We start from the raw sequence: 22,201 nt of genomic DNA on the forward strand, positions 1-22,201 counted from the left end.
TGACTAAAAAAAAAAAAGAAAGAAAGAAACTGGAAGGTTCTGCCCAATCTACTAGTGGGTGAATGCAAGGGGTCTGTGGCAATGTCTGAAGGGATGGAGCAGTTCAGACCCTGTGTATGTTGAGAAATGACCAGTCAGGGATCCCCAAAACAGGATCCACGTACTGACGAGAAATTGCTGGGTGTGGGACCAAAACTGAGTAGAAGAGGAGTAATAGAATCAAAAGAAAGAGAAAGTCCATATAAAAATGGGGCAGGTGAACAGAGCCAGGAAATCTCAGAAGGTGAGCTGCCATATTTTTAAATACAACACAAAAGCAACCAAAGAGAGAGCCCTGTGCAGTTAGAAAAGCTACCCTGAACGAGGGCCTCCTTCACAAAGTTCAGGAAAACTGCATTTACTTAAAAAACATTATAAAAATGTTGAGGGTGAAAGCCACACAAAATTATTATTAGAACAAAGAGAAAAAGGAACATAGTAACATTTTTATAGGTGGCGAAAGTATGCCAGAAAGAGACACCTACAAAACAAATAAAAACTGTAACCTAGGGGCGCCTGGGTGACTCAGTCGGTTAAGCGTCTGCCTTCGGCTCAGGTCATGGTCCCAGGGTCCTGGGATCGAGCCCCGCATTGGGCTCCCTGCTAGGCAAGAAGCTTGCTTCTCCCTCTCCCACTCCCCCTGCTTATGTTCCCTCTCTCGCTGTGTCTCTCTCTGTCAAATAAATAAAATCTTTTCATAAAAAAAATCTGCAACTTATTACTTCAAAATGAGCCAAAAAAACATTAAGGAAATGACATCATCATCCACATAAGTGAGAGTCGTAATAATCATAACCTCAGAAGTCACATGACAAATCAGGAAAATGTTAGAAGAAAAGATAAAAGTCATTTCAGAAATGAAGACCCAAACTAGAGGGAACATGAGAATAAACAGACATAGTAAAGAATGCCTTACAGATAGAGAAAGTAAAAAGGAAGAAAATTGTTAAGACTAAAAATAAGTGGGGGAAAAAAAGAAGATAAAAGGAATGTGAGAGAAAATGAAAATACTGAAAGAGGCATGGACTATCTTATATGTAGCAATAGGGGTCCCTGAAAAACAAGACCAAAGCCAGGGGAAAGAACAAATACTAGAAATTATGATTTCAGGAAACTTTCCTGAAATAACAACAATAATGAAAGATCTGAACCTACATATTGAAAGAACACATGCACACAGTGTACCTGAAAAATTGAGCTTGAATGATGCAAAGCAAGATGTTTTGGTAAAATTGCTGTACTTTAAGAAGAAAATGATAAAGCAGAAGACAATTACTTAGGCATGTAGCCAAAAAAAAAAAAAAGAGGAAATGGCTTATAAGGGAAAGAAAAATGAGGTTATCAGACTTTCTGACAATATGTTTTATATTGGAAGACAATGAAGTAATGTTTTTAAAGGTACCTTAGGAAAGCAAATATAATTCAGGAGTTTTATATCCAGAAAAACTGGCTTTCGTGTACAAAGGGCACAGGTAACTACTATCAGCATGTAAGAACTCAAGGAATGGTGTTCCTAGGAGCTCTTCCCGAGGGATTTACTAGATAACAAGCTTCAGATAACCAGAGATGTTGGTCTGAAGGACTGTGGATGAGCATTACCGCACAGCTAATATAAGAGTAAGACTGGGGCGCCTGGGTGGCTCCGTCGTTAAGCATCTGCCTTCGGCTCAGGTCATGGTCCCAGGGTCCTGGGATCGAGCCCCGCATCGGGCTCCCTGCTCGGCAGGAAGCCTGCTTCTCCCTTTCCCACTCCCCCTGCTAGTGTTCCTGCTCTCGCTACCTCTCTCTCTGTCAAATAAATAAATAAAAGTAAATAAATAAATAAATAAATAAATAAGAGTAAGACTGAATGAGGACCAAAACGCAAGAGAGCATAGTTTGCAAGGCTATATGATTTGGAAAATATAGATACAATACAATTACACAAGTTCAGGGGACAATGAGGGGAGCATATGCAGATTTAAAAAAATTTTTTTATTTATTTAAGAGAGAGAGCTGGAGAGAGAGCACGAGCTGGGGGAGGAGGGGAAGGGCAGAGGGAGAGGGAGACGCAGACTCCCCGCTGAGCGGGGAGCCAGATGCAGGGCTCCATCCCAGGACTCTGAGATCACGACCTAAGCTGAAGGCAGATGCTTAACCCACTGAGCCACCCAGATGCCCCATATGCAGATGTTTTTTCCAATCATTTTCAGTAATCATATTTGTGGTAATAGCATTTGTATTGTTTTTCTGAGACGGTTGAGTGGATAATGTGAGATAAAGCAAATGATTAATCATGGGGAATTCTAATCTTATTATCTCCTGCATCCTTAAGAAACCAGGAGACTCAGTTTGGCAGAAAGGAGATACAGATGCAAGAGGGAAGAGATTAGGTAAAAGGCAGGAGTTCTAAATTTGAGTTGAAAGATCTGTGTCCGTAGTATGTATATATTCTAGCTCTGTCCACTGAAAAAGCCTAGAAACCATGACCAAACTAGTAGCAATGAGCATCTCTAGGACACAGATGGTGGTCTTGAAATATTGTTTCCCACCAGAAGGATTCGGGGCTTCTTGAGAAGTGTCTGATTTCATTTTTTTTTAAAAGATTTTATTTATTCATTTGAGAAAGAGAGCAGAGGGAGAGAGAGAGAGAGAGAGAGAGCACATGAGTGGGGGGGAGGGGTAGAGAGAGAGGGAGAAGCAGACTTCCTGCTGAGCAGGGAACCCGATGTGGGGCTCAATCCCAGGACCACAGGATCATGATCCAAGCTGAAGGCAGACGCTTAACCAACTGAGCCACCCAGGTGCCCCGAGAAATGTTTGATTTCAGATTTGAGGCTGGAAACATGCAAGATGTCTGGAATATTTTTCATATTAGATGGCAAAGAGGTTATCCAAGGTCACTAAATTCATGTTAAAGGATTGGGAGGCCAAGTTAAAGTTAACTCCCATTGACCAAAGGTGAGTCTGTCTGAACTGCAGTAAGGTTAATAGCAATGGGTTAAAACCCATCACTTATATTTAAATACTTGTGTTCATAGTCATACTTACACATTTATAAAATATAAAGTTTATATGTATATATAATTGGTCAGCTGGGGAAGATGATAGGGAACCAGTTCATTATTTGAAATCTGATAAAGAAAGAGAATGGATCAAGCAAGTATTGATTCTGCTTTCCCTAAAGGGAACGCTATAGGGAAAATATCTCTTGATAGAGGTATTCCAAATAATAAATGGAAAAGAGGTGATTACATTAGAATAGCATTGTTTGTGACCTCTAACAAATGGTTGACTCTAGGCATTGAGTATCAATGGCCACAAGCATTATAAAAGGGAAAAAGGACATCAGTTACCTCTTGATGTACCACTTGTGGTCTGGCCAAAGGGATCAAGCCTGAATGTGATCAGGCCTCTGGACTCAGTTGCCCATTTGCAGGAAATGCAGGGGACAGCAGAGCACGTTGAGCTGCATGACCAGTGAGCAATCAGCAAACCCCAGACAGTGTAAGTTGTTAGAAACAGAGAGGGATGGAGAGCATCCTGTAGTGCCTTAAAACACATGCCGACGTGTTTAAACAGGCAGGACTAAATTCTGGTCCCTAGAGATGCACATTTGGGGGATAAAACTATAGAGAAAACATAAAGAATGGTTTCCTGTAGAAGTCAGAATGTAATTCCTTTGGAGGGAAGGGGAGAGACTGTGACTGGAAAGGGGCACATGGAAGCGACTTCTGGGGTCACTGGCCAAGTTCTACTTTTTGACCCAGATGGTGGTTATGAGGATCTTATGATAATATATTTTTTCAAGCTATAAATTTATTTTGTGTTTTTCTTTATTTGTTTTATTTTAAAATAAAAAGGCTTATGTTTTAATATACATATCTATGTAGGAAAAAGATAGCATACCCATGGGGGCCCCCTTGGTTACTAAGACCTCCACATTCCAATTCTGCCTGGGAGGACACTGGGCATTGGGTCTAACATGAATTCCCAAGTGAATATTCTCCTGCTTTTTAGACAGTTAAAGAGATTATTCCAAAGAGCACGTAGAAGTCATGAGAGTAAATTATGGGCTTTTATTAGGCAGCCAAGAATGAGCTGAATAATAAAATAAGAATTGGCCCCGAGTCGAGGGCTCCCTGCATTTGACATTTCTACTTTATTCTAACCAGGAGCTCTCTGGGAGAGTCCCAGAAAATGTCATGAGAAGTGTATATTTATAATGGTGACTCAATATTGTTAGGTGAATTCTACCTTAATATACAATATGCAAAATGTCATGGTAATTGTGATATTTCCACCACAATATATATCTCCATCACAATTAGGATTCTTCCCTTTAAAGGTAAGTTTGGCTTCAAGACTCCTTTAAATAGCAGCTGGGCAGGAGAAGGTAAGCATTTGTTTACAGAACTGTAATTGCTTCACAGTGTGGAGGGAGGTGTGGGCTGTTCAAGGATTGTGCCAGCCCCTGGGCAAACAAGGCATAGTTACACAGAGGGGACCCATGGTTGGGAGGGCCAAGATGTGCATAACAATGCAAAGAATTAGGGAATGCCCTGCATTTCCTACTCAGGCCAAACCCCCAACTTTTCGTCTTCATTAGCTTGGATCTTCACACAGTAAGATAGAACTTAGGCAAAGAAAATCAGGGTGTTCAGAATTTCTGAATCACTATGTTGAGCACATTTTCTCATTATTCAAATTAGTCATAAAGGCTGTTTTTGCTATTTTGGGGTTCTTTAGCATCTGAATTCCCTTCCTATGTTTGGAGACTTCTCTATGGTATGGAATTTGGTGAGAAGAAGAGACTGTCTCTCACCCTAACAGCTGAAAAGTCCAATGACTCATCTTTCCAGTCTCTTTTGTGGTTAGGAGGCAGGCACAGGACCTGGGTCCGACCAATCAGAAACACTCACTCCAGACTTTGTGGCCAAGAAACAATGATGGTGGGGAATTCTGGAAGCAGTAGTGGAGGGGTGCAGCGGCATCCTGTTTCTATGGGTGGGTTGGCAGACTCATTTGTGTGAACTTCAGTGTCTTGGGTTCAATGGTGGCAGAAGCAGGGTTTTCACTGGCCTTGTTCTAGAGTGTGGGCTATCCTGCACAGCCTACCTGTATTCCGGCTAATTTTCTGAAGATGATTCTATTCTACAGTCTTCTTGGCAATTCTTTGAGCAAGCCAGTCTTTCAACAAAGGTCTTCTCTGCTTAAATCATCAGGAGCCTTTCCTTTCCCTTTCCCTTTCCCTTTCCCTTTCCTTCCTTCCTTCCTTCCTTCCTTCCTTCCTTCCTTCCTTCCTTCTTTTTTATAACTTCAATTTAGAAACCTGGCTGATACTAAGGTTTGAGGCAATGCCATGATTAGCCACTTGGCATGAAAATGGACAAGGCCTTCAAAAAAGGTAGATAAACCGATCTTCATGGGAAAAGAAGAGAAAAAAATATATATATATTTGGGGGGTTGAAGAAGGAGTGGAAAGAAGGATGGGAAGAAGAAAGAAGAGAGGGTATGGAGTTGAAACAATATAGGGTGAAGGACCTGTGAATATTCCCTGAGATAGCTTAAGAGCATGTTAAGAACATCAAAAGTTCTATGTACAGTTGTTCTAAGTGTTCTAGTGTAGATTACTCCCTCTTCCTTCGCTCCACAAGGTGTCTAGAATAAAGTATACTCTATACTCATCACACTCTGTGTGAGTGGGGTTTTGGGCATGTGGAAAGCAAGGAGAGGGTGAATTTCACAAATGGGTTGTATGAAATCACACAGAGGACCTATGAGAAAAACTAGGAGCCCAGAGTCAGAGGAGCACAAGAGAATTTAAGTCTGGCTCTACTTTATACTTTCACCTGGAATGAATGAGGCCTCTGGTTTTTTCACATACTCACCAAGATGAACTATTGTTGGTTTATTAGAGATATTTTAGTAGATATGTAGTGGTATCTCATTGTGATTTCAGTTTGCATTTCCCTAATGACTAATGACATGCAATATCTTTTCATGTGTTTATTAACCATTCTTTGGTCTCTTTGGTATTATAACTACCCAAATATTCTGCCCATTTACTCTTTTCTTTTAAAGATTTTATTTATTTATTTGAGAGAGAGCAAGAGCACGAGGGAGGGGGGAAGGGCAGAGGGAGAGGGAGAAGCAGAATTCTCGTTGAGCAGGGAGTCCCACTCGGGGCTTGATCCCAGGACCCGGGGGATCATGACCTGGGTCGAAGGCAGACGCTTAACCGACTGAGCCCCTAGGCTTCCCAGGTCTTTTTAAAAGTAATCTCTACACTCAATATGAGGCTCGAACTCACAACCCCAAAATCAAGAGTCAAATGCTCCACTGAATGAGTCAGCTAGGAGACCCTCTTCTGCCCATTTAAAAAAAAAGAACCGTTTGTCTTTTATTTTTTTATTTTTTTACGATTTTATTTATTTATTTGACAGAGAGAAACACAGTGAGAGAGGGAATACATGCAGGGGCAGAGAGAGAGGGAGAAGCAGGCTACCTGCTGAGCGGGGAGCCCGATGCGGGGTTTGATCCCAGGACTCTGGGATCATGACCTGAGCCGAAGGCAGACGCTTAACTGACTGAGCCACCCAGGTGCCTCAATTTTGAGCTAATTTTTGTGTATCTTATGAGGTAAGGGTATAAATTTGTTTATTAATATCCTCCTTACTCCACTGAGCTGAGTTGGTACCTTTGTCAAAAATTAATTGAGCATCAAGGAAAGAACTTATTTTAGGACTTTTATTTCTGTTCCATTGACTTATATATCTATTCTTAGTGTGGCACAGTACCATACTTCCTTAATGTCTGTAAATGTATACTAAGTTTTGAAATTAGGTAGTCCAAATTTGTACATTCATGAAACAGTTCTGTTTATTTGACATCTTTTGCATTTCTATATAAATTTTATAACCAGCTTGTCAATTTCCTAAAAAAAGAACCTTGATAACTTTCCTGGGTTTGAGTTGAATCTATAGATCAATTTGGAGAGAATACTGAGTCCTTCAAACCATGAACATGGACTATCTCTCCATTTATTTAGATATTTAAAAATTTTTCTCAGCAATGTTTTCAGTGATCAAGTTTTTTCTTTTTAAGATTTTTTTTTTATTTGACAGAGAGAGAGAGACAGCGAGAGAGAGAACACAAGCAGGGGGAGTGGGAGAGGGAGAAGCAGGCTTCCTGCAGAGCAGAGAGCCCAATGTGGGGCTTGATCCCAGGACCCTGGGATCATGACCTGAGCCAAAGGCAGATGCTTAATGACTGAGCCACCCAGGCGCCCCTCAGTGATCAAGTTTTGCACTTCTTTTGTTAAATTTATTTTTTAAGTATTTTACTTTTTTTAATACCATTGTGAATGAGATTATTTTCCTAGTTTTATTTTTGGATTGTTCATCGCTAGCATGTAAATATGCAACATTTTGAAAAACTGATCTTGTATCCTGCAGCTTTGCAAAATTTGTTCATTAGTTCTAGTAGTTTTTTTTTATAGATTTCGTAGGTTTTTCTACATATAGGATCATACTCTAATAGAATAAAAAGTGTTACTTTTTCTTTTCCTGTCTGTGTGCTGTTAATTTCCTTTTCTTGCCTTATTACAGTGGCTAGAACCTTCAGTATAATACTGAATAGGAGTAATGAGAGTTAATATCCTTGCTTTTTCCCTGATCTTCAGTGGGAAACATTTAGTCTTTCATGGCTAAGTATTAATGTAAATTATAGGGTTTTCATAGGTATCTTTTATCTAGTGAGGAAGTTCCCTATATTCTTATTTTGTTGAAAAATTTTTTTATCATGAATGGATATTAGATTTTGTGAAATGCATTTTCTGCACCTATTGTGATTATGTGGTTTTTGTTCTTTATTCTTCTAATATTATGTATTAATAAATTGATTTTCATATGTTAAACCAATCTTGCATCTCTGGGACAAATCCCACTTGGTCATGATGTATAATCTTTTTAATATATTGATTAATTCAGTTTGTTAATATTTAAGACATTTTGCATTTATGTTTATACAGAATATTGATCTGTAGGTCTTCTTTTTTGTGATGCCTTTATTTGTCTTTGGTATTAGGGTAATACCAGTGTTATCTAATGAGTTGGGAAGTATTCTCCACTCCTCTATTCCCTGAATGAGTTTAGGGAGGATTGGTATTATTTCCTCTTTAAAAATGTGATAAAATTCAACAGTGAAGCCATCTGGGGCTGAGCTTTTTATGTGTGTAAACGATTTTTAATTATTAATTCAATTCCTTTACTTGTTAGAGGCCTATTCACATTTTGCATTCCTTTTTGATTCAGTTTTGGTAATCTGTGCCCATTTGCCTGGCCTTAATCTGCAGAATTTTTTGCCATGTGCTGTGCAGCTGCTTATGTCTCTGCTCAGTTTTTTAAAAATTTATTTTTATATGTTAGCTTGTCATCTTACAGCCTTTTTTTCCCCACCTAGCTTAGTGGTCATCCAATGATTGGGCAGAGTTTGTGCTCAAACACCTCTAGCCAATATGGCTACCACCTTCTGCAGGTGGATCTATGTGTGGGCTGGGGAGTGCACTTAAAGGTCATGCAATTTTCAACTTTGCCATGGTTTTTACTTTTCACCAAGCACTTGCAGATCCCTGATGTTTGAACAGCCAGGTCAGGCATGGATGTATGGAGAGCTTATCAAGCCCCCTGTAGTCTCTCATCTCTCATTTCCAGCATCTCCCTGCTAAACTTCTGGCTAGTTCTTGGGTCTGTGGTTCACCTCACCTGGGATCTCAACCTGAGGCTAGGAGAGCTGCAGTTTCCCCATTCGCAGCTGGCTCAGGCTTTGCCTTCCACTCTGCATCAAGTTGGCCCCCTCGGGCAGTGAAGCTGCCAGTTTTTATGGCCAGCAAGAATGCCCTAAACTCCTTTTGTTCCTACCTACAGGTCCAGAGTTTTCTTTCTTTCTTTTTTTTTTAAGATTTATTTATTTATTTGATAGAGAGAGACAGCGAGAGAGGGAACACAAGCAGGGGGAGTGGGAGAGGGAGAAGCAGGCTCCCCCGCTGAGCAGGGAGCCCAATGCGGGGCTCGATCCCAGGACCCTGGGATCATGACCTGAGCCGACGGCAGATGCTTAACGACTAAACCACCCAGGCGCCCCGCGTTCCAGGGTTTTCAAATGTGTTATTTGCCTTTGGCCAATTTCCAGAGACTGGAGATGGTTGTTTTTGACAATTTTGTCCTTTTATAGCTGTTTTTTTGCAAAGAGGATTTGTTGACTTCTTCACTCCTCTACAGCCGGAAGTTCCTTTAGTCTTTTAAAAGGCTGGGTGTGTGACCTGTCAGCTAAGCTTCTCCTTATTTTGAAGGTGCTATTGGGCATTTGGAAGCCAGAGTATAAGCCTTTTTTTTTTTTTTTTAAGTCATCTAGAAATGATGCCAGGGAAGGTGTGAGTTGGGGTACTGGAAAGACTGAGAGGCGGAGAGAGACCAGGAGGTGATGGAAAGAATGAGGAGTGAATGGGACAGAGACACAGGTAGGCAAGAACTGAATTCATGGGCTATTGGAAAATATGGAACTCAAAACCCTTAAGAGCCTACTTTTCCTACCCTTTATGCCCAACCTAATAGCCACTGTTTCCATTGGTGTTTCTCCCAGGGTCCTCCCTGGTTTGAACCGCCATTCTTCTGGGGAGTAGGTAGGTGTTAGGGTAGGATGGGAATGTGCTGACTATGCCATGAGGAAGGTAGGGTGGCAGGGAATTTTGTGTCACTGGGAAATGGAAATGGCCTGCATGTCAGCATCAGCTAAGCGGACTGGAGTTGCTGACTTCACCCTTAGCTCTAACTTTCAAATAAAGATTTGGTCCTGATACTTTTAAACCAGGGGGTGGGCAGATTATAGCATGCAGCCAAACGTGGCTTGTCATCCGTTTTTGTAAATAAAGTTTTATTGGTACTTGGCCATACCCATTGTCTCCATATTGTCTATGGCTGCTTTTGCACTACATGCACAGTACTGGGTAATTGTGAGAGACTGCATGACCTACAAGTGTAACATATTTATTATCTGGCCCTTTACAGAAAAAATTTTGCCACTCCTATTTTAAATTAAAACTGTAGTAGATAACCTCCTTGAGGCATGACAGTGTGGGTAGAGCATCACACATACAATCAGAAGATGGGAGGTGAAGATTGGGCTATGCTACACATCAGCAGTGACACCCAGAGTAAGCATTAGCTGTCTGGGCACAAATCCACTGGAAAATGGGAATCAGATGACTTTCTCACTAGTGGTTGTTGTTCAAATGAAACAACCATATGAGAAAGTATGCTGCAAACCATGCAGCACCATACCTATGCTGTTTATTTTGATGTTTACAGAACACTTATGTTGACCTTCTAAATCCCCTATTTGGATCCATTCTTCTTGTGGCCTGAATGCTACCTTATGTACTTTTCATGAGAAGTGTGTGATATAGCATTTTCTTAGGCACTTTCCTTGATTTGAAGAGGGAGCAGGAGACCATTTCTATTACAGAAGAGAGAAAGATGGGACAAGAGAACTCTAAGAAAACAAACCCCCCTGTGTCATAGGCATGCTGGTCAGCAGCCAAGGAATGGTCTGAAGGCCACTTTTCTTCCCATGGATGTCCCTGCTGAAGAGGACAAACATTTGAGGCTGAATCTTATGAATTATTTCTTTTCCCTTCAAGAGCCTGAGCATGGTAAACCATATTACACCAGCAAGGGTAATTTCAGTGGTTGACATGAAACTGAATTTTAGGTGAGAGTTTATTAATAATTGTAACCCTGAGTTATAACTCAGAGCCTGGAATTCCCAGCCTCTGTGGCTACAACAAGAAAATGACTCTTTTAGGCACTTGGCCAAATTACAGAGAAAGATTAGAATTCTCAGTGTGGATTCCGGCTGCAATGCTGAAGTCATTTGTAATCTGGCAGAACTTCTTAGTTGGGGAGGTTGCCAGTCTCCAGGTTCAGGAGATAAAGGCCCATTTTCTTCTCCACCTTGGTGTCTGCAGGTGAATTACTACAGAATGAGCTGTGATCCCTGCTCACTTTCTGCCTGCCCCATGAGTTCAAGTCCTGGCGTGTGAATGCACAGGATCCAGGGGAGTGCTGATTGCGTGTAATTGCCTACAATCACATGGCAAGGGAGGACTTCTGAGAGTCTGATGGGGCCAAAGAGGTGAAGACTAAGTGCATCTGAAGAAAAGCAGAATCAGAGTCTGTCCCCGGTGTCAGATGTATCCTGGGTGGCCTGCCTAGAGATGCCATTAACAAAGAGGAGTCAAGGGGTGCTGTCAAAGGAGGGTGTGCTTATTGGTATAACTATTTGTCAAAGAACTACTGGGAATGGAGAAGTCAGGAGACTGGAACTAAATAGCCAGAGGCAGGCATAAACAATCAGATCGCCTAATGAGAGGGACTAGGCATCAGGGACAGAGAGAGGAGTGAGGTTCATTAGGGAGAGGAAAGCACTAGAAGTGGCTGTGAGTGGGCAAGGCCGGGTTGTTCAGAGCGGGACCTATGAACGCTGGGTGCGATTAGCTAGTTCCCTTTTGGTGGAAAACAGAGACTGGCTCTGGGAAGCTTCAAGAGGGGAAAAGAGAATGGGAGACAGTTCCTGAAGGGATAACTGGAGCATCATGTAGAATTGAAGGACTGAGATGCTCGCCAAGAATAAACCCCCAAAGATAAACCAGCATGGGGAATTGGATTATCATGAAGAAACCAGACATTTTCCTCTCTCTGACTCTCACCTCCTACTTCTCTTTATGTCTCCTTTATTTTTATTTTTCACTGCCAAATGACATTTTTTCCTAATCAGGCTGTGGCTACTTGGAGCTCCTGAGTTAACACGTCCTCTGTTCTGGCTACCCGAGGAGACTGAGCGAAACCTCCTTTGCAGGACTCTGATTGGCCCAGTTCTGGTCAGGTGACCACTGCTGGACCAGTCACGTGTGGTTAGGGTCCACATTGAAAAGGCGCTCAGCTCCTGTGGTTAAAGGTGGAGCTTGAGAAGCAGTAGTTCCCTGAAGGAAGAAACCTTCTAGAAAAGAGAAAAAAATGCTCCAGAGAAAGAACAATAGCTCTCCATGACACCAGGTGTCCTACACGGTGATTTCTCTATCTGTGTCCTGCGAGGATCCAAATTCATGAGGGCAGATTTTTTAAAAGGCTAAGCAGAAAGGCATAATGTGGTGAGTGTTCCTGCCCTACTCCTAGCCATCTGATTCCCAGCCTCCTCAAAGAACAATCCAGTGGGCAGCAAGGCCATTCAGAGGATGCAGTGAGGAAGGGCCACTGTGGAAACGAAGAACTCTAGAAGTTGTGGCACTGGGCTCTGGCCTGGAGCAAGGCAAGATGCGGTCAGTCCCACCCCCTCCTGCTCCGTCCATCAAGCATTCTCTCTAGGAACCGTTGAGACTGAGGATGGGGAATTGGGGCCACTGTTCAGAAGGATGCGGGGATGATGGGCTAGGTGACAGCTGGAAGAATGTTTGCAGCTGTGTTCTTTTCTTTTTTTACTTTTCCTTTCTGGAGTAGATGTGGGGATGTGCATTTTGCTTTTAGCGTTACCTTGGACTTTGGGGAGTTGAGGGGACCACATGGGGACCGAGGAAAAGACAGCGGGAACCTGGCTGCTGAGAGCTAGTTCTGGCGGCAGGAGGCTTTCTGGGAGTGGGTGAAGGTGGCCTTGTCTAGCCTGGTTCAGCATGGAGGGAAATGGAGTGGGATTTGAGCTATGGGGGACCTGCCTAGAAAAGAGTATATTTGCCCTGATGTCTCCTGACTTGTCCTGCAGGGTGGGGATTCCCTACTTTTTCATCACCTTTGCTGATGTGCACTCACTATAGCTGCCTGATTCCTGGACAATGGTGCAGATGAGCAGGGCTGAAGGAATCACATAGGGACCACTTTGAAATGCGTGGAGAGGACTTCTTGGAGCAGAAGATGCCCTGCCATAACTATGTGTGTGAAATGAATTCGCATTCCCTCCTCTGGTCATCCCCACTTTTCTCTGACTCTCAGAAGACAGAAGCCATTTTATTTTTGTTCTAAAGTATTCTTTTCTCTAGCTCTTCTATCAGATAATTCATAATTTGACGATAATCAAACACATTAACACTATGTAAAGAGAACTCCCTGCATGTCATTCACTCAGCCAGAAAAGGTCTGATTTGATACCTCATTCCCCAAATGCCCCACTCCAGGGATCTACCTGACTCATTTCTACTCATCTTTCATGTCTCAGCTCAAATGTTGCTTCCTCTGGGAAGCCCTCCTGAGACTGTCTTCCTCCCATAATACACCTGCATTACAGTACATAATCCATTATATTATAATTGCTAATCTATGCTGTTGTTTCCCCCATCAGACTGTGGATGCCTGAGGGCAGTGTAGTGGGCTGAGTGATGGCCCCAAAGATATCAGGTCCTAATCCCTGGAACCTGTGAGTCTTTCCTTATATGGTAAAGCTTCTTTGCAGATGTGAGTAAATTAAGGATTCTGAAATGAGGAGATGATCCTGGATTATCCCTGTGGGTTCCAAATCCCGGGATAAGCGTCGTTATATGAGAGAACCAGGACACACAGAGGAGAAGGCTATGTGGGGATGGAGGCAAATATTGGAGTGATGTGGCCATAAGCCAAGGAATGCTGGCAGCTACCAGAAGCTGGAAGAGGCAAGGAATAAATTCTCCCCTAGAGCCTCTAGAGAGAGTGTGGCTCTGCCAACACCTTGATTTCCACCCACTGAAACTGCTTTCAGACTTCTGGCCTCCACAACTGGGAGCTAAGAAATGTCCATTGTTTTTAGTCATCAAGTTTGTTGTCATCTGTTACAGCAGTTATAGGACATGAACATACGTAGGGACCATGTCTCTTCATCCCAGTACCTTGCACATACCCCAAACGGACTGGGTGTGCAGTAGTTGTTGAATGAATGAATCCCCTAGAAGGCAACCTTTGAACCTTGTCAAAAGATGAGGCATATTGAGGGGAGGGGAGCTGGGTCAGTTCTTGGTTCTGCCTCTCAGTCATCCCCACTTCCCAACACTCCAGGTGCCCTATCTTTAAGGTAAAGCAATCATATCTGCCCAATAGTATGGTTTGGTGGGTTAAATGCAATGGTGGCTAGGAAAGCATTTTATAATCAGAACATCACTGTTTTTCTCCTCCCTCTTGCCTGGCCCTTCCTGCCCCAGGCTAAGGATGACACAACTAACACAACTAAACTATCTCTTTGCCTGGGAATGTCTGTGTCCAAACCACAGTGTGTCCAGATGAGGAAGAGCTTGATGATGCCTTCAAGTGGTGCACTCAGCTCATCATAATCTCCCTAGAACCAACTGTCTTTCTCCTCCCAACCAGCTTTAGAAATTCTTGCTGGTTAGGGACAAAGACCTACTCTAAGACAGTCATCATCTGCAGCCTTCTGGGCTTCCATGCAGCTTCCTGATGCCACCATTTTATCACCTATTTGCTTATTGTCCTCTGGGTAGCACACTCCTGGCATAGATGCCTCCAGAGACCTCATCCCTATTCAACATCCCTGTTGGAGTTACCTGGACACAACTGTGTTTTCAAAGCAACTCCCTCCACCACCTTCCCAGGAAAATATAGTGAGTCACACGAATTAATGTTCTAGGTAACTGGAAACCACTTTTTTAGTATGAAAAAAAAATCGGAGTTGCTCATTCTAATGGAAAGTTTTCCAGATATAGAGCATTAAAGACCTTCTTACTCTTTGGATCAGGAATTTCACACCTGGGTTCCAAAGGTACATAAAGGGATTCACAAAATAACTTTATTGTTGCATTTTCTGAATAAGCTGAAGCTTAAAAACAGCTGAACCATCCAAAATAAGGGGCTGGCTTAATAAATTGTGGCAAGCAGCTAAATAACTATTTTAAACACACTAGAAATAATATTTAGATATCTATTATATATATAATATGTAACATATACATTATACATATAAATTATATTACATATATAAATGCATATAATAGATTCCTAAATATTATGTCTTCTTCTTTTTATGACTTCTCAGCAAAGCTCCATCCTCACATATCCAACTGCTATCCTGACATGTTCTCTTATCTGTTTTACTCTAGGACTCTCAAAATCAACATGTCCCCAAATAAATATTTTTTCTATGCTGGAAAACTGTCAGACTTGCAGAAAATTTTCCAGTCATACAATAAACTCTCAAACACCCTTCCTCAGGATTGTTGTTAACTTTTGGTCATCGAATGGAAAGTTTGATCCCCCCCCCCCCCCCCCCGCAATCTGCCCCTTTCCGGGGCTCCATCTCTCAGTTCTCAGCACCTTTCTAAACCTTGTTGATCTTGCCCGGGAGCTGTTTGAGATCCATCCCTCTTCCTCTTCCCCCTACATAAAACCAACCCCCTGATCCTGTTAATTCTGTCTTAAAAATAATTGAACCCCTGCACTCCTCTCTAATCCTGCTGCCATCCCTGCATCTAAGTGACCAACATTTCATTCTCGGACTGTTGCAATTGCCTTCCAGTTGTGTCCCTCTTGCCCTCTCTTTAATCCATTTTTATTCAAAGTAGCTACAGTTTTAATTTTGAACTACATCCAATTGTATCAGTTTCTTGCTTAAAATTCTCACAAGCTTATCCTTGATGGCTTGTTTGTTATTATCCCTGACCTCTTTCATGCCACTCGGAACAGGTGAGAGGTCCTCTGTTCTATACCCCCACACCATTCTCTTTTCCCTTCTTAGCACTTCTCATAATTATCATCACAGAGTAATCCATAGGCATATTTGTTGCCTGCCACTCTCCACTATAAGTCCACAAAGGTGGGGACATTAATGGTATTAATTACTGCTGTATCCTCAGAACCTATTCAGCATCACCTACATAGTAGATACTTAACATACATTTGTTACATGAATGAATACACGGAAGAATTAATGCATCTCTTGTAGTGAGCAGATTTTACTCTGCTGTGAAATTAAAACCTGGAAAACAAGTGTGAGTTGTATGTAAACCAAAAGCAAAATAAATAAATAAACAAACACACATTGACTGCCAACCTATTTGCATGGTAGTATTCAGATTTTGCACCACCTACTTGCTTAGAAGTAGTGAGGACTAGTAGAAGGAACCTAACTTTGGCCGTAATGCAGATCTGGGCTTGACTTCTGGCCCTGTCCCTGGTTGTAAATCTTGGGCATGATCTTGCTTTCTTTGGGTCTCTGTTTCCTAATCTATGAAATGGATATATTAATATCTATCTCAGAGGGCTGTTGTGAGGTTTAAATAAGATGGCCTCGCTCTTGTTCCTATCACTTGCTGTCTGGTAGCTTTGTAAGGAGTTGACACATCCTCATGATGTCCCTCTTCCCCAATAATTTGACCTGCTCGAAATCTAAGGAAATGAAAAGCGTGATGGTGGAGTTTGGTTTCATATGTTACTTGTCTCTGAGAATTGAGACAAATTGTTTTCTTTGTTGGGAGAGGTGTGTGGGCACGCATGTGTGTGTGTGCATGGGCGTGTGTTTGCAATGGCCTTTAGCCAGCAAGGAAGAACCAGGAGGTTCATGTGTGTGGTACATCTGTAAGGGACTCAGGTTTGCTGGACCAGAACCTAATCAAGATTTTTTGTGAACACCATCAAGCTCTTTATTAATGAAGCCCCTCCAAATTAGACTACTCTACATGTCAGTATTTAGCACAAGAAAGGTAAAGTCTCATGAAATATCAGGGCCTTAATGTCTCATCTCACTGCACAAGTACCGTGACTCCTTTCAAGGGCATGTTGTTAGCATGCTTTTCAAACAGGCTCGTGGAAAGGTTGCTAATTCATACCTGTGGGCTTTGCCTTTCCTTCCCTGCTGAGTATCTCACAGCCTTCTCCCCCTTCCCCAGTTCTTAAGTGTGTGGATGAGTGCATGGGGTGCGGGGAGGATTTTGGATTTTACTCCTGTGTAAAAGAAAGCCTGGGACTTCGGATGTAGTGGGGAGCTGGTATATGTGGGTTATAGCCGCTCGTTGAGGATAACCCTCTTCTTCCTTCGTGCAAAGCAGTTTTCTATAGACAAAAAAGGCTGATTTTACATTCTGAGTCTATGGTCTTATTTTTCTACATTACCTCCTATTTTGGGAAATGTCCCTGTGCCACAAATTTCTCTGAGGGAGGGTGATGGAATCTAGGGCCAGAAACCCCTTATGGATGGGGGAGGACCTTCAGAAAAGGGCAGGGGGCCCATGGGGGCATGCAAATCAGGAAGTGCTCTTAGATAAAAAGGGCAAAGTGTGTGCCAAGGAGGGCACCTCCAACTCCCCATGAAGGTTTTTAAATTTTGTACTTTTTCCCTTGGTCTATGATCATAGTCATAGAATATGTACAGTATTTTAAAAAAGCTTTATTGAGATACAACTGATCTATAAAACATTGCATATCTTTAAAGTATGCAGCTTGATGCATCTTGACATATATATACACCTATGATACCATCATCACAGTTAAGATAATATCCATCATCCCCCAAAGTTGACTTGTGCTCCCTTGTAATTCACCTCCACCCCCAACACCATACCCAGGTAACCACTGATCTGCTTCCCATCACTCTAGATTAGCTTGCATTTTCCCCAAGTGTATATAAATGTAATCATACAGCATGTAATTTCTTTTGGCCTGGCTCTTTTCACTTGGTGTAATTATTTTGAGGTTCAGCTCTACTGTGGCATGCAACAATAGCTCATCCATTTTTTTCCCTCTGTGCTCATACCACAGTTTGTTTATCCATTCACCTGTTGATGGACATTTGGGTTGTTTCCAATTGTTGGCTATTACAAATCTGCTATGAACATTTGCATACAAGCCTTTGTGTGAATATATGCCAAAATACCCAGTCTTAACACCTTTCTCTCCTCTTGTGGTGACATTTCTTTTAGTTGTCTCCAACCTCTGCAAAGCCTGACACAACCAGCCAGCCTTCCATGGTGGTATTCTGGGAAATAAGGGGACAGGAAGGGGCAGGGTAGCTTGCCCCATGCTCACCATCCACAGTGCTGGGTTCTGTGTGGTGACCAGCAGCGTGTTAAACAGTGGCCTATAGTAGAACCGAAGGTAGCCTAGAGAGAGCCCACTACTGCAAGGACTTGACTCAGACACAGCTGTGCGGCAAAGCCCCTATATCTTTGGGTAGACATGTTGCTGGAGACAGCTTGACACTTGAGAATAAAAGATACCAAACCCATTGTAGGCACCTGACAAGCAAATTCCCTTCTGCTGTATTTGCTTTCTTGTTTGCTTTGCTTGCAGGTCCTGGGTTGTTTTCTTGATAACTGGGGTTTGTAGGTAAATAATGTCATACAGGGTGAGCATTGGGCCTCCTTTCCGTTTTTCTTTTTCTAGCTTTATTGAGATATTACTGACAGGCAACATATGTAAGTTTAAGCTATACAATAAGATGATTTGGTACACATATATACGGCAAAATGATTACAACAGCAAGTTTAGTTAACATCTCCATCCTGGCACATAATTACCATATTTCTTGTGATGCTAACATTTAACTGTATCCTCAGCACTCTTTGCAAGTAGCCTCTTTGATGGTTGCTAACTTATGCCATGAGTTTCCTTCCTTATCTGAGGACCTACACTCCCCCCCCCAGAAGGCTAAGGAACAGTGAAACTCAGGCTGGTTTGGTTTCATTTACATCTCACAAGCACCCAGATACGCGGAAATTTCTGGAGGACTCACTAAATGTGCTCACTTTCATCTAGTTGCTCAGGGCTGTCTCCCTGAAAGTATGCTAGCTTTGTGCAATCCTTTATCACAGACTGTCAGAATTGCAGGAAGCTTTGCAGGCCACGTTGTCCAACTGTGTCATTTTCAAGAGGAGCCTGCAGCAACTCAGAGAGGTGAGGCGTCCTACCCAGAGTCACAGAGCTTGTTAGCAGCTGGGCTGCACTAGGAACCCAGCCTCCAGGCCCCCGGTCCCCTGCTCTCTCCATCCCGACTCCCCCAATCCCCAGTTCTTATTTAGTTTTTCTGCGCTTAATATGTTTTCCTTGAATTGATTTTTCTCCTCTGCCTTATCCGTTACCTTCAAGGTTATTTTTGGTGCTCCTCTCTACCTCTTTTATTTTGCAGACTGATTTCCCAGGCTTTGCTGAGGTTGGTGGCACTTCCTACCCCAGGGTCTCTGGCTTTCATTACTGTTCTGTTCCCTCCCTACTAGATTGTCTTCCTGGGGCCTATAAAACAGGCCAGGCCCCCAAGACCCCTTAACCCCATCTACCCTCTCCCTCGCGGCCCCTGGGATGCTGCTATTTCCCATCATGCACTCTCCCCACCCCCTTCGGTCTATTCCCAGCTTGCGAAGCCTGCTCATAATGACAACCCTCGGAGCTCATCGTTCACTGAGAATTCAAGGCTGCACCAGCCACTGGGTAGCGACTACAGATACATCTTTCTGATGGCATTTCTTTTCTCCGCTGGGTTTTTACTATGTGGAGATGCATCTATCTGGGATGACCCCTTCTCTCTTAACTGTATGGTGGGTGGGGTGTCTGCCTGGTGCTTGCAGGTAATGGCTGCTACAGTATGGATGGCTTTGGGGTTGTGTGTGCAGCTAGAAAGAGAGCTGAACTGAGCATCATTCCAGACACCAAGGTTCTAGTAGCAGGCCCTGGAGAATCAGAAAGAAAGGAAAAAAAGGGCAGGGTCAGAACGAACCTCCTTTCAAAGCCCAGCTCTGGCAAGCCTGAATTTCCTCATCTGTAAAATGGGGATAATTGTCAGCCACTGTCGGTTCTGAAGGGAGTACTAAATGTGGCAAGGGGCCTCAATTGCTTAGCCCAGAGCCTTTCTTTCTACTGAAGTCAGAAAGCGATGGTTTCCCACCTGGATTCCCTGCACAGGAGCGGTTACTCCTGGGCAAGTTCATGAATCACTTACAGCTTCCCTTTACTTAACTGTGATGTGGGGAGAATGAGTGCCTACCAAATAAACTGATTGTGAGGATTGGTACACAAGAGTATGTAAAGTACTCAACATAGTGCCTGGCGTGAAGTAAGTGCTCAATAAATGTTTGCCATTTTTAAGCATTCAATAAATGCCATTTTAAGCATTCAATAAATTCCCTTGTAAATTTAGCCCCCAGCCTTTAAAAATAAACAAGTGGGTGCACATCTTGAGCATCCTATGAACTTTGAGAAGTTTGTGAGTTAAACATCCATTAAATACTTTTACATATATGGATATTTACTGAGTGTATACTCTGTAGGGAGAAATAGCAAACTCCATGGAGCTCAAAACCTAACTGAGTGGCAAGCCGTTAGACAAATGATTTGAAGACAATTTATCACCAGAGGCAAAACAATCCATTGCAAATTGAACAGCTACTTCAACAATTCAATTCTACATCCATTTATTAAGCACTTACTAAAGGCCATGCATAAAGATAAGCAAGACCTCCAGGAGCTTACAGTCTGTGGTGGTATTAATAATATGCCGATGATGATGATGGTGATGGTTTGATGGTGAGGGTGATGATACGACGATGATGGTGATGGTGATGATGATGATGGTGATGATGGTGATGGTGATGATGATGATGGTGGTGATGGTGATGGTATGATGATGATGGTGATGACGGTGATGGTGATGATATGACGATGATGGTGATGGTGATGATGATGATGATGATGATGATATGACGATGATGGTGATGGTGATGATGATGGTGATGGTGATGGTGATGGTGATGGTGATGGTGATGGTGATGATGATGGTGAGGGTGATGGTGATGGTGATGGTGATGATGGTGATGGTGATGATGATGATGATGATGGTGATGGTAGGATGATGGTGATGATATGACGATCATGTGATGATGATGATGGTGATGATGGTGATGGTATGATGATGATGGTGATGATGGTGGGAACACATCAAGAATAATAATAGCTATAATAGATACGACAGTCACTGGCTTTGCACGAATTATCTCATTTAGTTCTCATAAGAACCTTTTGAGAAAAGTAAACTTATTCTTTTATGGGTGAAGAAAAGGAAGCTCAGAGAATTTGTAATTTGCCCAATGCCACACAGCTTCTAAGTAGCGCTGTTAAATCTCAAACTCAAGTCTGGCTAGTGTCAAAGACCTTGCACCCATCCACTGAGTGTGCCCTTCATTATAATGGACCAATGACAATGGAGGAAATAGTTACGTGAATGTGGTGGAGGGCAAAGTGTGCTGGAGGAGAGGAGTGGAGAATCCTGAGTGTGACTGGGGTGTTGGCTGAAGTCGTCATAGCTGAGGCGTCTTTGGGGCTGGGTCATAAGGGATAAGCAGGAGATTGATGGTAGGGGATGGAGGAAAAGGGGTTCCAGATGGAAGGAAGAGCCTGACCAATACAAAGGGGCCTCTGAACTCCGGGTATGGTTGGGAAACAAGAAGCAGGTGGTATGGTAGAAGGGGGAGTTCTTGGGGAGAGCTTTCAAGTAAAGCCCAGGTGGGTGTAGCCTGGGGGTCTTTGGAGGTTGAGTTTGGGAGAGACAGCACAAAGGCTAGGAGGCTTCATGTTACTTGTTTTATTTTGTCAGCTTAAGTAAATTCTTTCAGGATCCACAGGGAAAGATATTTTTTCATTTTGATTTTTGGAGCTTCTTCACATGTCTGACCTGGGAGCCAGGAGAATTGGGTTTTATTGAAAAGCCAAAAACATAATAGGCTCTGAGGTCCCCTTGGTTTGGATCCCATCTCCATCACTTCCTGGCTACATGACTTTGGGGGTGTTAGTTAACCCTCCAGAGCCTCAGTATTCTCCTCCACAAAATGAGTTTGTTGACAGACTTGGACAGATTAATATAGAGAAAGCATTTAGAACAGTGCCTTGTTACAAAACGAGCACTCCTATAACAGCATTAGTATTATTGGCCATGGGTCAACTACCAACTGGCCACACGACTTTCTCTATCTGAGCCTCAAAATCCTTATCAGTTAATGAAGGGACCAAATATTACTTCTGTGGCCCCTCCCCATCTAGAATGGATTCATTCCAAATGGCTCCTTTGGTGAAGAAGATTAAGAACAAAACAACTTTAGATATTTCCTTTTCTGATAAAAATGAAGAACTAGCCTAATTCAGGAGCACAGATCTATGTGTGCAGCACAAGAGTCCTG

The 22,201-nt window shown here is 42.6% G+C and overlaps 1 protein-coding gene across 2 annotated transcripts in view; it reads right to left on the minus strand.

Moving 5' to 3' along the window:
• ASIC2 (acid sensing ion channel subunit 2) overlaps window positions 1-22,201 on the minus strand; it is a 1,100,666-nt gene that overhangs the window by 430,627 nt on the left and 647,838 nt on the right. The gene's annotated exons all lie outside the window — the stretch shown is intronic.

This window comes from Callorhinus ursinus, unplaced genomic scaffold (genome assembly GCF_003265705.2).
Source record: "Callorhinus ursinus isolate GAN/ISIS: 27379988/994484 unplaced genomic scaffold, GSC_fseal_2.0 scaffold34, whole genome shotgun sequence".
Lineage (NCBI taxonomy): Eukaryota > Metazoa > Chordata > Mammalia > Carnivora > Otariidae > Callorhinus > Callorhinus ursinus.